General features: G+C 43.6%; 1 protein-coding gene across 1 annotated transcript in view; it reads right to left on the bottom strand.

The window, feature by feature from the left end:
- Nucleotides 1–13,726, bottom strand: part of Ir41a (Ionotropic receptor 41a) — a 170,689-nt gene that overhangs the window by 1,701 nt on the left and 155,262 nt on the right. The gene's annotated exons all lie outside the window — the stretch shown is intronic.

Here is a 13,726-nt window from a genome sequence, read left to right as displayed (position 1 = left end):
GACAAGAGCGTCGAACCGACATACTCTGGTTCCGGAGTAAACCACGGAGCAGAGGGACCACCCTGCCAAAGAGCCAACTAAGAGATCAACCTGGTATAGGTGTCATATAAGTAAGGAGGAAAATTACAAAATCAAACGGGAATATCCGTTTAATCTTTATATACTTCAGGTGAGCAGCCGGGGTGGAAATGATAAAAAAAAGTTCCCAAGGAAGTTCATTGCAAGTAAAGTAAGCGAGTAAGAGAGCGCAACCAAAAATCATTAATTACGGGTGAAATTTAAATGCATAATGCATTAAGTGTAATCGTGTTAAATAAAGAAAAAATGCGGTGTGCAGAATTAGTTAGAAGAAAAGGTGTACTTAAAAACACTTGTCGGCGTAAGTATTTTGACGAAACAAAATTTAAATATACATACCTATAATTTGAACTAACTTCATATTCATTTTGGCATCAATGAAAAGGTCATTTAAATAACATTTGTATGATATAAAACATTTTTTAACTTATTTAGCATATATTGAAAGTTTCGTTTTCTTTAAAAGTCTACCTTTTAAACATATTTCCTCGACATGGAACAAGAGTGAAGCCACTGTTATATGCGTGTTTGTGAAATCTCGTAAACCGATAGAAATGAACGATAGGTGACGCTTTTTTGTTAGCTGAGTATAGGGAATTACAGATACGTGCTAATCACGCTTAACCACTTATAGCATATTTTCTCAAAATTGGTGTTGAACTAATAAGCTTTTTTATTAGTTATTACAAAATTAAAATACGAAATTTCGGGTTGCTTTATGCTTTCTAACAATTTATTAGCAGGCGAGACGAGAGAGCGTTTAATGTCGAGATCAGAATTCCAACTGATTTTACAAAGAGACAGACATCAGAATGCTGGGCCCAAGAATGCAAGTACACAAAAATGAGAGAGCTAGATAGAGAGAGATACCTTTCGCGATGCTATTTATATAAGAGATCGAATTAAGCTGCTGCGGCTGCGTGAACCGACATACTCCCCCCGTTGGAAGCCTGGGCTTCAACATCATTCTTAAGGGGTACCAGATACAGCTTGTTTACTGCTCGCTTTGTCACTTCTGATGCTGTCTTCAGAACGGCAACACGAGCAACCCCATCTCCACCGAACAGAAGCTCGAGCACTCTGTCGAGGAGCCACTTCATGGGAGGCAAGTCTTCGTCCTTGACCAGAACAAAGTCATCGACAACCATGCCAGGTTTTGGAGTGCGCCACTTGGAGCGCTGCTGCAGTAATGCTAAGTATTCTTCCTTCCATCGGGACCAAAAGATCTGCTGCAAGTAAGACACGCGTTGTCGTACATCCAGGCGATTGAAGTTAAGACTGGTCACATCCTGCTCGACGAAAAAGGAAGACGGACTGCCATTCAAAAAATGTGCTGGGGCTAATATATCCAGATCAGTGGGGTTTTCTGAAATCGGGACTACTGGTCGAGAATTAACAACCGCCGAAATGTGAAACACAAGTGTCCGCAACTCCTCAAGGGATAAAACAGCAGTACCAACAGCGCGGTAGAAATGATGCTTAGCGATCTTAACAGCCGCTTCCCAAAGACCGCCAAAGTATGGCGACCTAGGAAGAATGAAACACCAATCAATAGCCACCGCTAGGCAAAAGTCCAATGTTGCTCTCTGATGATCACTGCTGAGGAATAGGCGCCTTAGTTCGAGCAGCTCATTGCGAGCGCCAACAAAGTTGGTTGCATTATCAGACCAAATCTGCACCGGCTTTCTTCTAGTGCATATAAATCGTTTTAGGCCATGTAGAAACGATACCGTAGAGAGATCTTTGATCAACTCCAAATGAATAGCCGTTGTGGCGAAACAAATGAAAACACAAACGTAGCATTTTACTGGAGGCTTGCTTCGCACCTCTGAATTGTAGAGAAATGGCCCGCAAAAGTCAATGCATGAGATCCATCAAGTCGTTCCTTTGGAAGATCCGCCAATATATGCTCCACTACTCGAGGCTTCATTCGAAAGCATCTAATACATTGTTTACTGCCTTCATCACCGTCTTCCTCCCCCCAATAGGCCAATGTTGGAATCGAATTATGCTGAGTAGTGCCCGTGGCCCAGTGTGCAGATTGCGTTCATGAAAGTGAGCAATATTGGCATTATTGACCGAATGACTAAGTGGTAATATAATTGGATGACGCCCATGACGAAGAATTCCTTAGCAGGCCATCCACTCTAAGAAGCCCAAGTTGATCAATGAATGGCGAAATGAATTTTGGTCAATGAGCCCAGAGAGGAGACTTGTTAAGCTCAGCAGGAAAAGCACCTCGGGAGAGAATGTCAACTGGATTCAAAGAAGATAACGCCACTCCCCTGACTCAGATAGCTTTTGAATGGCAGCTACTCGGTTCGCTACAAAAATATTGAATCTGGACTGTTCGTCTCGGATCTTTAAGAACCCAACAGCAGAGTCGCTCCAGCAGTAAAACTTTCCCTCAAATGCACTCGTCCCAGCCAGCCCATACACTTCCAGCTTGGGCACAGTGAGTGTTTTCAAGGGGGCTACCATTGACTTTGAGCAAAGTAATTGAGATCGCCCGTTGCATACAATGTAGACATAGGCACCATATGCTTCTATGCTGGCATCACAAAATCCATGAATCTCACTCTCAGAGTTTGGAGAACAAACCAGCCCAATACTCGTGCATATAGCACTCCATTCCGTATTCTGTGACTCAGAAAGCTTTTCATCCCAGGATAACTTCTCCTTGCACAGTTGTTGAAGGAAAATGTTAGAATTTGTGGTCACAGGTCAAACCAACCCGAGGATCGTAAAACCGCGATATGGCAGACAGGACAGATCGCCTGCAGGGGCTTGATGCTGACTGTAAGACCGAAAAGGAAACTGGATCCCAGACCTAGGGTTTTTTTCAAAATCAGTGCCATCATCAAACTTCAAATAAGACTCCTTATCCTTGTCTGCAACTCCATCCAAAACAGCTGACACATTTGAACACCACTTTTTAAGCTTCCCTTGGCTAGAAGTTTTGATGCCTGATCCCTAATGAGACTGCCTCTTCCTTGGATTTGGCTCCTGATATCAAATCATCCACATAAAAATCGCGACGAATGATCTCAGCCCCAAGCGGAAACGCTGTATGCTCGTCTGCTGACAACTGACGCATAGCTCGCACAGCCAGAAAAGATGCTGTCTTCGTGCCATAAGTAACGGTGTCTAGCTTAAACACCCGCAATTGGTCCTGGAGGGAATCCCTCCAAAAAATGCATTGCGAATGGCTGTCCTCAGGCTGAATCCTAACACAACGGTACATTTTGCAAATGTCTCCTGTGATTGCTACTTCGTTCACACGAAACCGAAAAAGAATCTGGAAGAGCTTTGGATGAATTACAGGGCCTGCCGTAAGAACATCGTTGAGAGAAAAGCCTGAGGAACTGGCCGCCAATCCATCAAAAACTTCGCGAAGCTTTGTGGTGGAGCTATCTTCCTTTATGACGCAATAATAAGGTAAGAAGTATCAGCGCGACCCAATATCCGCGACAAAAACTGATGACATATTTCCGAGATCGAATGAATGAATGCTGCATATTCAGCCTTCAAGGCTGGCTGACGATTCAACTTTCTCTCTAGGGACAAGAATCTTCGATAAGCTTGCTGGTAGGACTCTCCCAAAAGATCTAGATTGAACTTGGCAGGCAGCCGAATAGAATATTCACCAGCTGGCAAGCGACCGACGTGTCTTACGAAATGTGCTTCACAGTCCAATTCTTCCTTAGTAGCGCGTATAATTGGCTCGGCGCAGCTTTCCACTTCCCAAAATCGTCGAAGAAGATCATCTAACCGATCGAAACTATTCTCTCTACTAGCGAGAAGTACATCTTGAGATGACATTAAAGCAGAGCCATTGGAAAGGCCATAGCCTCCAGATACAACCCAACCCAGACGTGTCTTGTGAATTAGGGGTAATCCAGGTGGGAGCTTGATTTGGCCAACGCACAACAACTCGAAAAAGAGGCTGGCTCCGATTAAAAGATCCACCCGCTGGGGAGCATAAAACCTTGGGTCAGCTAACTGTATATTTTTGGGTATTTTCCAGCTGCCAATGTCGACGTTGAAGCTAGGCTGTTCGGAGCAATCACCGCAGACGTTCGGGACTGAATCGTAAAATTGACCGAGTTACCATCCGTCACAAAACTGGAATCTCCTATTCCAGTTACAGATGCTGAAGATTATATTTTCTTTATTTAAAGCTGATTTGCGAATCGGGACGTTATTAGATGCTCTTGGGAGCACAAATCGAGTAGAGCTCGACAGGGAACGAAAACCCCGGAACGGTTTTTTACTAAAACGCTAGCCGTTGCTAAGAGCACAATATCATTACCTAACTCCTGTGCAATAAGAGCAGTCGAAGTGGAAGGCAGTGCAGAGGGTGAGGCAGATGGAAGTGCTTCCTGAAGCTGTGCTCCCTCTTGTGAAGAAAAGGAAGCTAAGTTTACCAAGTGAAGCAGGGTGTTGTGCTTAGATCCGCAAGCACGACAATTACTAAAGTTGCATTGCCGAACTTGATGACCTTAAGACAATTTATGCAAAGACCGAGCCGTTTCGCTTCTTGAAGCCTATTCGCAGGAGACAGGATTTTAAAATTTTGACAATAAGAAATGGAATGCCCCGCATCATTACATAATATACAAATCCAAGGGTTAGAATTCGAGGCAACAAAAGTATTGTGATATTTCCCACCTGATTGTCCGGCGCATAGTTTGCCATGGCGAAATCCATAGTCTCCAACGTTCAGCATCGCTGCTCCGCAAATGATGCCATTGACTCCCCACGTAGGAACTAAGTTGACGAAGGTAGGGTCCTCTAAAGGCTCTTCCCACTTTGCACCTTTGGAACAGGACTTGGACGATTACGCATCCTGCGATTTTTTCCGTCGTGCCCAGTCCTTTGAAAACGCGAATACGAGCGTTGAATTTATCTGACAGCTCCTGAAGTGTCGAGACGGAACCACTCTGCACCGCATTTACCAAACGACGATTATCAAATCTATTTTGCCGCAAATCCAAAGCAATTGCGTGGTTGCCATCCGAAATTTCCAATGACCGAATAGTTTCCAACGCTGCGTCCCTCAGGCATGATCGTAGATGCTGCAGATTTTCTACGTTGGTGAGGTCCTGATGACTATCTATGACCGTGGTAAACATAGAATAAAAGACAGACCAATTTGCATAACCTCCAGCGAATTTTGTAAGCTCAAGTGGGGGCAGCAATGCTGTCCTATGTCGAGGCTGACGCTGCCGGGGGCCGAAAACTCCCGGAGTGATGCTGTCAGCAAAAGTTGAGTGCGAAAGAAGCTGTGAGGCGCGCTTTAAAATTTGGGCTCGAACCGATGACTTTAGAATTACGAGAATGTCATCAAATTTCTCACTCAAATCACTTTCAATTTTCTCGAAATCCAATTCTTCGAGCTCACCGAGAACCTTTTTAAATTACTCTTGAAGCTCATTAATCAACTCCAACCTCATATGAAGAAGAAGATAGGGAATCCACTGTAGGGAAGCCACTCTATTAAATAAAGCCGTTGCCTTGAGTTTTAAAAATATGGCCCAGTTTGCATCAGCTGTAACATCTCCAAAAGTTTCCTTAGGCATGGCTACAACAACAACAACAAACCCAGCAGAAGAAATGCCAGAAATTAGGTTCCAGCGGAAAGATGAGCGAAATGCAAACGAGGGTATATGTTATTACACCCCGTTACTTGGCTGTGTACGCTCCTATGTATAGCTGATTTTGCGCCTTATATCCATATTTCCGCAATCACCAACTGTTTTTTACTTATAGCGCTCACTGCATTTAAGGCCTTATGATTTGTTGCTCCGCCGAAAGAGAGTACAGCAGGCAAGACGAGAGTGCGTTTAATGTCGAGATCAGAATTCCTACTGATTTTACAAAGTTACAGCCAGCCGAATGCAATTACACAAAAATGAGAGAGATAGAAAGAGAGAGATACCTTTCGCGATGCAATTAATATAAGAGATCGAATTAAGACGTTGATTAGCTGCTGCGGCTGCGTGACCCGACAATTGGTTTAAACGATTTATTTTTCAATTTTAAACTATATGGTCCTTGAGATTCCTCAACCTTTGATGTGTTTAACTTTTTGTCATAAAAATTTCCGTTTAGAAGGTATTGAGCGATAAAATGTGCAACCCGCTTCAGTCCAGTACGAAAAACATTTTATGGTTACCTGGATGGGCGAAAACTATGCACCATTAATTTGATGAGAAACAATTCATTCTCGATTTTTTTGAAGTAAAAGAAAACATTTAGAAATTTGTCATCAAAAATTAATGACCAATCATTTTTTGTATAACTATTTGTTAAAACAAAAAAAAATTTTCACATGAATTTCCGATGTTTAATTACATATACTTTTTTTAATTTCTTTGAAAAACTGTTTCTTTACAGTAATAAAGTCGACTTGACCTTGCCAACGAAAATATATATATGAATTTCCTTGAATTTCGTCACACATTTTGATAGCAAAACTTTTACAAGTTTAAGGTGCGATCGTACCCAATCCCTTACCTCGTCAAGAGGTTTTTTATTTATAAATAAGACAACACACGGTCCACACTTATAAACATTTTTGAATCCCAAATCCACGTGAGTTCATCATCGAACCCGGCTCCATCAATGCATATATCGACCTACACCATGTTCAACCTTAATACAAAATTCCTGGACAGTTTTACTAAAAAAAAAACCCCTTAGCCTTTCCCGGGGAGTTTTGGGGTAAAACTTAAAAAGTAAGAGGCTCATTTCACCGTATGAACCTCTTACTTTTAAGTTTCACCCCAATTTTGTTGGTCCCGTCGGTATGGACTTTTTTAAAGGCCACAAAGCTAAAATATATATCGAAAAGCAGAAACCATTTTCATCGATTTATAATATAACAGAAGTTAATAGGAAAGGAATTTTTCTGAAACTCCCTTCAAATCAACCTTAATTAACCTTACTATCCCCGGGGGACTTAATACAGCCGATAAATATAAATTCCCAGATATATTTAGTAGCTCTGAGGTTAAACAAACTCAATGCCTAGACCAACCGATAGGGTAGATAATGAGAATGTCTTGTTACGTGGGCATATTAGTGCCCGAGTCCTGACAAGGACTTGGGCCGAGGGAGAGGCGTCCGATGTTCAGGCACCATTTGCCGGCATAAGCTACGTCGTATTCGGGTCGTGGGATCTTGGTAAGCCTCTCTCCTCTCCAACATAACGAGAATAAATATTAAAAGTGCCTGGAAAAATAATAATAGTCATCAAGTTCGTCAGTCATCAGTCCACACTGCCCAACAAGCTTAGCTGTCGCTTGATCGCAATACGATCGGGCTGTGTGTTGGCCATATTCCCTCCCCTTCACACATTCGTGTGCCAATGGATCGTCGCGGGCCGCGCAATACGATCCCCTATTGTCAAGGTTGTCCGTCGAAAGTTATGTCATTGTTCTTGACCTACTTCACTCCTCGCGTCAGCACACCCCCTTTGTTAGAGTTCTAGCACACCATGGTTTTGAATTCTTTTTCACATTATAAATTTATTAAATAATATTTATGTCGGCGTGTGCCGGTGTTGAGTAACATAATTTTGGCTAATTCATATGGGGATTAAATTAATTGACAATTATTGTATTAGCGGAGAGTATCGATTTGACCACCTGTGAAGGTGCACACATCAGCAAAATGCTGACTTTTTACGACTGCAAACGTCGCTCAGAGGGCTCTTGCAATTGTCATACAATTACAAGGCTGATACTCGCCGCTGAAAAATTAACATTTAATTATTATGTATAAAAAGGTATAAAAAGAAAAGTATATCTAATTGATTATATATATGGAACAATTATCATATGTGGCTATTATATATTATTACATGTATTCCTAACAGATTAATTCTTTGTCTTAACTAGGAAAGTATTAACATTGCCCAAAAACAAATTCTTATCCAGACGGGAAAGAACAATGACCGTTGGAACGGTAGAGATAATGATAGCTTTTTCGGTCTTATTACAGTGGGCAAGTGGAGAAAAATCTAGACGGAAGGTCTCAATATATAAGTATTCCAATTCATTCACTGTTATTGGTAGGGTCGCTTTTGATAACAAGTATAAAATTCTTACGTTAAATTGTGGATCAGTGTCTATTGTTTTTGCTAAAGCTTCTGATGTAATCATGGTGCACGGATATATATATATATATATGTATGTATGAGAAAAGGAACCGTGTTCCGACAAACTTACCCTCTTTTTAATCCTGGGCGATGAGATCTCGACGCTCCGGATCCTGGGCTTTGGGAGATTTTATAATTGGTTTATATACATATATACGTGCAAGACTTGAAGGCGGTTTACAAAAAAAACAAAACACAAAAATTATGTTACACGAAAAAAATAACACTATCGCTGTATAGATATGTATGTATGTATGCATCGTATGCGAGTTCCACTGAGGCACACGTCAGTTCCAATGCTCGGGCTGGGCTGGTCGGTGCAGCTCCAATTTCTTGTTCAGCGTATGTAATTGGGGGTTCTGTTTACACTTGCATTCATAAATGCATGTACTCGCAAATTGTTTTTGATTGTTTTGGCGATTCACTTTTTTGTTTATAATATTGGAGTGCAATTTATTTATTATTATTTGTATTGTTTCTATTGTCTTTTTGCTGCTTTTATTGTCTTTTTGGTGGTTTCACTTCACTGTATCGGCTCGGCTTATGCTCCAATGTGGGTCACCACTTTCTCCAGGGCATGATGTTGGTCGCGGCGTCTCTGGACAGAGCGCTTGTAGATCTTTACAACCTTAAGGAGCACTATAACCAGGAGTAGTCCAACGATGAGCTTCATGGTCTTGTTGACATCCTGAATATCATCTTGGTGGTCAACGATCTCTACTGTGTTAATCACATTGGCGGTGCTGCCGGCCACTTTAGACGTTTTGCTACCCATCTTGGGGTCCTTAGGCCATTCACTTGGTTCGCTAGTTCTTTTCGTCCTTCGGGATTTTGCTGGTTGACTTCCTCCAGAATGTGGTCGATCGCAGGACCGGTTATCGGGACTTTCTCCTGGGTGCAGTTGATCCTAGGGAAACGTCAAGACATCCTTCTGGACACCAGCCTTCTTCCAGTCGTGGTCTGTGTTGACGGGAGTTGCACTTCTAGACCACCGTCATGGAGAGATCAGAACAATTTTTTTCTTTCTCCATTTGGCTGGGGTCTTTTATACCGGACTAGAGCTTTCGCTAGCCCCCATATTGGATGAATTAACTAGGTGTTCCCACCTAGGGGTACTGTTTCTCCATTTCCCCTATTTTAGGAGTCAATGGCCGGCTGGTGCACTTTGCCACCTTACTGGATTACGGTTACGAGCAGGTCGATCGTGGTCGTTGTTCTGGCCACGCGACACCCATGAGTTGTCGAATTGTTTTTGCTGTTTTGCTTTTATCAATCGCAGTGTGGTTAGTCATTACGGCCCCTACCCTCAACTAATGGCAGTTGTTTTTGCCGGGGTTAATCTTGGTATGGGGAAGGGCGTACGTAACAGGCTCGAAGTGATCGATGCGGCTTCGCATGGAATGACTTCGCAAAAGAAATCCTCGTACGGCCATCTCTTTAGATCTCCTTCTTCTCCTTTTTTCTTTTCTTAGGCGCCCATTTACGTGTGGCTTCGACCCACTACATCAACCCTGTCTCAGATGAGCTAGTCGGGCTTATTACTTTATTGTTTTAATATTGTACTTGGTTATTTTATTATTATATATGCTGAAAAAGAAAAGCTTTCCGGCCTCGCACGGAAACATACATACATACATACATATTTATACCTGTAAATAAAAATATGGCTCATAATAAAATATATAATATAGTTTTAATGAAAAATAATATATAAATATATATATAAAAATCAGAAGTGAGTAACAGCTAAAAAGTTGAGAATAAAATTGCTGAGTGTGCCATAACCATGGTTCTTGACCAGGGGCTGCTCAGCTGAAAAGTGAAAAGTTGAATAAAAAGGTTTCCCATTTCCCGAAGAAAAATATATTAAAAGGTATAAGAATTGTTTTTTTTTTTTTTGTATTATTTTTATTTTTATATGCTTAACATTTTATATTAATTACAATGTTTTAATCTAAGTTTAGCGGCTCTTTCAGGATGGCTGCTACTTCTCGCCTCGCCTGGATACCAAGTTGAGGGCTTCGAATGTAAATTCTCCTGACCGCGCGGTTCATGCGCCGGCTCATTCTCCATGTTTCCCGTTGTATCCGGGCGATGTGAGCTTGGTTCCTTTGTAGTTGCTCCTGGACTCGGAGCAACTGGTTCTGGTCCTCTTCCTGATCTCGGCTCCGGTGCCGGATCTCTTGCTCGATTTCGGATGCCAGTTCTTCATCTTCTGACTGGTATCGGCGTATCCAGCATTGCTGAATATGATCCTCGTTCAAGTGGATGGCATGGCAAAGCCCGTTCATCCACTCGACGAGGAGCGCCAGATATGATGCCTGGTCCCCATACCTAGCCTGTAGCCGACGAAGCCGGCGGGCAGCTCGGATGGCTTGGTTATAGCTGTTGGAGGACTGCATCATGTCTGGTGACTGGTCGGTCCCTGGTTGTGGCTTTTATAGCAGAACTGGGGCAGTTCTGATGACTGTTCTACCCATCATGTGATCGGGAGCTTCTATCAAGTAGTGCAATCTCGCAGTTCTGAGTTTGTCGCCTTTTGGAGTCGTCGGATTACGTTCAGAGGTTTAGGCGACATACAGGTCTTTAGCATGGAATACCCCGACACTTTTCCCTACTGCATTGCCCAGCTCATATAGCGCTTTGCCCTTACGCTGGAGTACAACACAGCGAATTCGATTCGGGCCCAGCTTGGCATTATATCCGTCAGCTTTGTTACTCTGCTTGTAGTTTTTCCTATAGACAACTTGTCCTACGGAAAACTCTACGAGCTTGCTACGGGTGTTATATGCCTTTTCTGCGCGTTCATGAGTTCGGTTTAATCCTTGGGTCACTTTTTGTCGGATAAGTTCCATTTTGTCTGGGAGACTTATCTGTGGATCTCCTGCTTGTATTCCCCCTAGTTTCCGTAGGATCGGGTAGGCTGTTCCATGGGTAACCTCCGCGTGCCGAACATTGCGTAATATGGTTCCATGCCTATTGATTCGTGTAGGCCATTCCTAAGGGCACACTCTATTCGACTTAGTTGGGTATCCCAATTTCGCTGATCGGTGGCAATTGTCGCTCGCAAAATTTGGAGTACCGATCGGTTTACCCTCTCAGCCGCGTTCGCTTGCGGGGAGTAAAGTCCAGTCTTTACGTGTCGAATACCGTAGCGGGTCATTAGCTCGCCAAAAATTTGAGACACAAACTGTTTGCCGTTGTCTGAGTGTACAAACTCGGGGACTCCAAATTGGTGGAAAATTTTGGTCTCAAGGAATTTGATGACTTCTGCAGCTACTGCATGTCTCATCGGCTGTAGCCAGACAAATTTGGAGAAATGGTCTAGGCATACGAAAATCACCGAGTTCCCAGCTTTGGTCCTCGGGTATGGTCCCATAAAGTCGATGAACAACCTTTGGCCAGCCCGCTCCGTAACCCGCTGTTCTCCCATGGGTGGTCGGTCATTTTTGTTGGCGGTCTTGGTGATCTTACAGACCTCGCATTCCTTCACTACTTTTTGGACGTCTACAGCCATGCCTGGCCAATAGTAAAACTGTCTCAATTTGGCTAGTGATTTGTGCAACCCCCCATGCCCTGCGGTTATGGCATGATGTGCTCTCCAGACTAAATCAGGACGCAGCTCGGCGGGAACCCAGAGCTTCCATGCTCGGGCTTCATCCACAGCGTCGTTTAGGCAGAATCCCATCCGTTTATATACATAGCCTTCTGATGTTTGAAGGTCTGGACTTTTACCTAAATTTTCGTCCACCGCCTGCACTAGGTTGACATAATCCGCTGACTGGAACGCTGTCGAATCGAGGTTGATGTGTATGTCCAGTTCTTCCGCACCGGCCTTCTGTAGCTCGTCCATATGAACTCGTGAGAGAGCATCTGGGACTACATTTAGTGATCCTTTCCTGTGTTCTATGGTGAAGTCGAACGCTTGTAGCTTCAGACTCCATCGTGCAAGCCTGCCTGATAAGTCTTTCTGACTCATCAGCCATTTTAGACTAGCGTGGTCAGTGATCACTTTGAACGGCATCCCATCTACGTAGGCACGGAATTTGGTAATGCTGAGGATAGCGGCGTAGCACTCCAACTCGGTTATGCTGTAATTCCGCTGTGCTTTGTTCAATTTGGCTGACATATAGGCGATTGGATGTTCTCCGCCCTCGTCATCTGTTTGGAACAAAACTCCCCCCACTCCAGTGGTCGAGGCATCACATTGGATGGTAAATGGTTTCTTAAAATCCGGGGTGACGAGTACCGGTGCTGTTGCCATGCTGGTTTTCAAAAGTTCAAACGCCTTGATTGCCTCTTCTGACAATTCAAATTTCTTTATGCGGTCTTTCTTCAAGCAGTCGTGAAGCGGTGCCGCTGTCTGGGCGTAATTTTGGATGAACCTCCTGTACCAGCCTGTCATTCCCAGGAACCTCCGCATTTGTTTGGCGGAGCTAGGCTGGGGAAATTCCTGTATCGATTGTATTTTCGTGTCATCCGTTCGGATGCATCCTCCCCCAACTACATATCCTAAATATCTTGCCTGGCTGTAGCAAAACTTGCTTTTGTCTACATTTATCGTTAGCTCTGCCCGCTGTAAGCAGGCACTGACCTGGCTCAACATATCCATGTGGGCTTCAAATGTAGGTGAACAGACCAGTAAGTCATCCAGATACACAAATACATTCTCGCGTAGCGCCGCTGGTATAACTTTATCCATTAGTCGGCACATTCGCTGCGCGGCATTGCACAAGCCGAACGGCATGACTGTAAACTGATACAGTGGCCTGCCGGGCACTGTAAACGCGGTTTTCTCTCTGCTTTTGGTTTCGAGAGGTATTTGCCAAAAGGCGTCTTTTAAATCAATTGCGGAAATGTAATACGTTTCCTGTAGTCGACTCAACAGACCCTCGATATGTGGTAGTGGATACGCATCTTTAATCGTCCGGGAATTTACTTTACGCGCATCGAGGCAGAGGCGATTTTTCGGCCCTTTTTGCACCAGTGTTACCGGTGAATTCCAGCTACTATTGCTTTCCTCGATCACGCCTAGACCTAACATGCGATCTAGCTCGGCGTACACCAGCTTCTGTTTGGCTGGGGATATCGGGTAATGTCGCTGCTTGATTGGTAAGTCCTCGTTGGTCACTTCAATTATATGTTGCTCTAAACTGGTCTTTCCTAATCCTTTTTCTAGACAAGACGGGTATGTGTCTATCACTTGCTGCAGCTTACAATGTTGTTCTGGGGTAAGCTGATGTGGGGTATAGGCGGTCTCGGGCTTGAGCGTATTGTTCATGTCTAGGTCGCCGGTCATAAGGTCGAAATCCGGAGTTGTTTCGACGGCGGCAACCTCGCGTCTACCTTTACCGAGGAATGTGAGGCCGAACGTATCCCAGAAATTAATTCCGAAATAAAATCGTTGTGTCAGACCTGGCACTATCAAAAACTCTAGGTCCTTGGTTTCTCCTTCCCATTCCACGGGTAACGTTATGGCTCCGG

The sequence above is a fragment of the Drosophila suzukii genome, unplaced genomic scaffold, assembly GCF_043229965.1.
Source record: "Drosophila suzukii unplaced genomic scaffold, CBGP_Dsuzu_IsoJpt1.0 scf_14, whole genome shotgun sequence".
NCBI lineage: Eukaryota > Metazoa > Arthropoda > Insecta > Diptera > Drosophilidae > Drosophila > Drosophila suzukii.
This window is presented reverse-complemented; position numbering and strand designations above follow the sequence as displayed.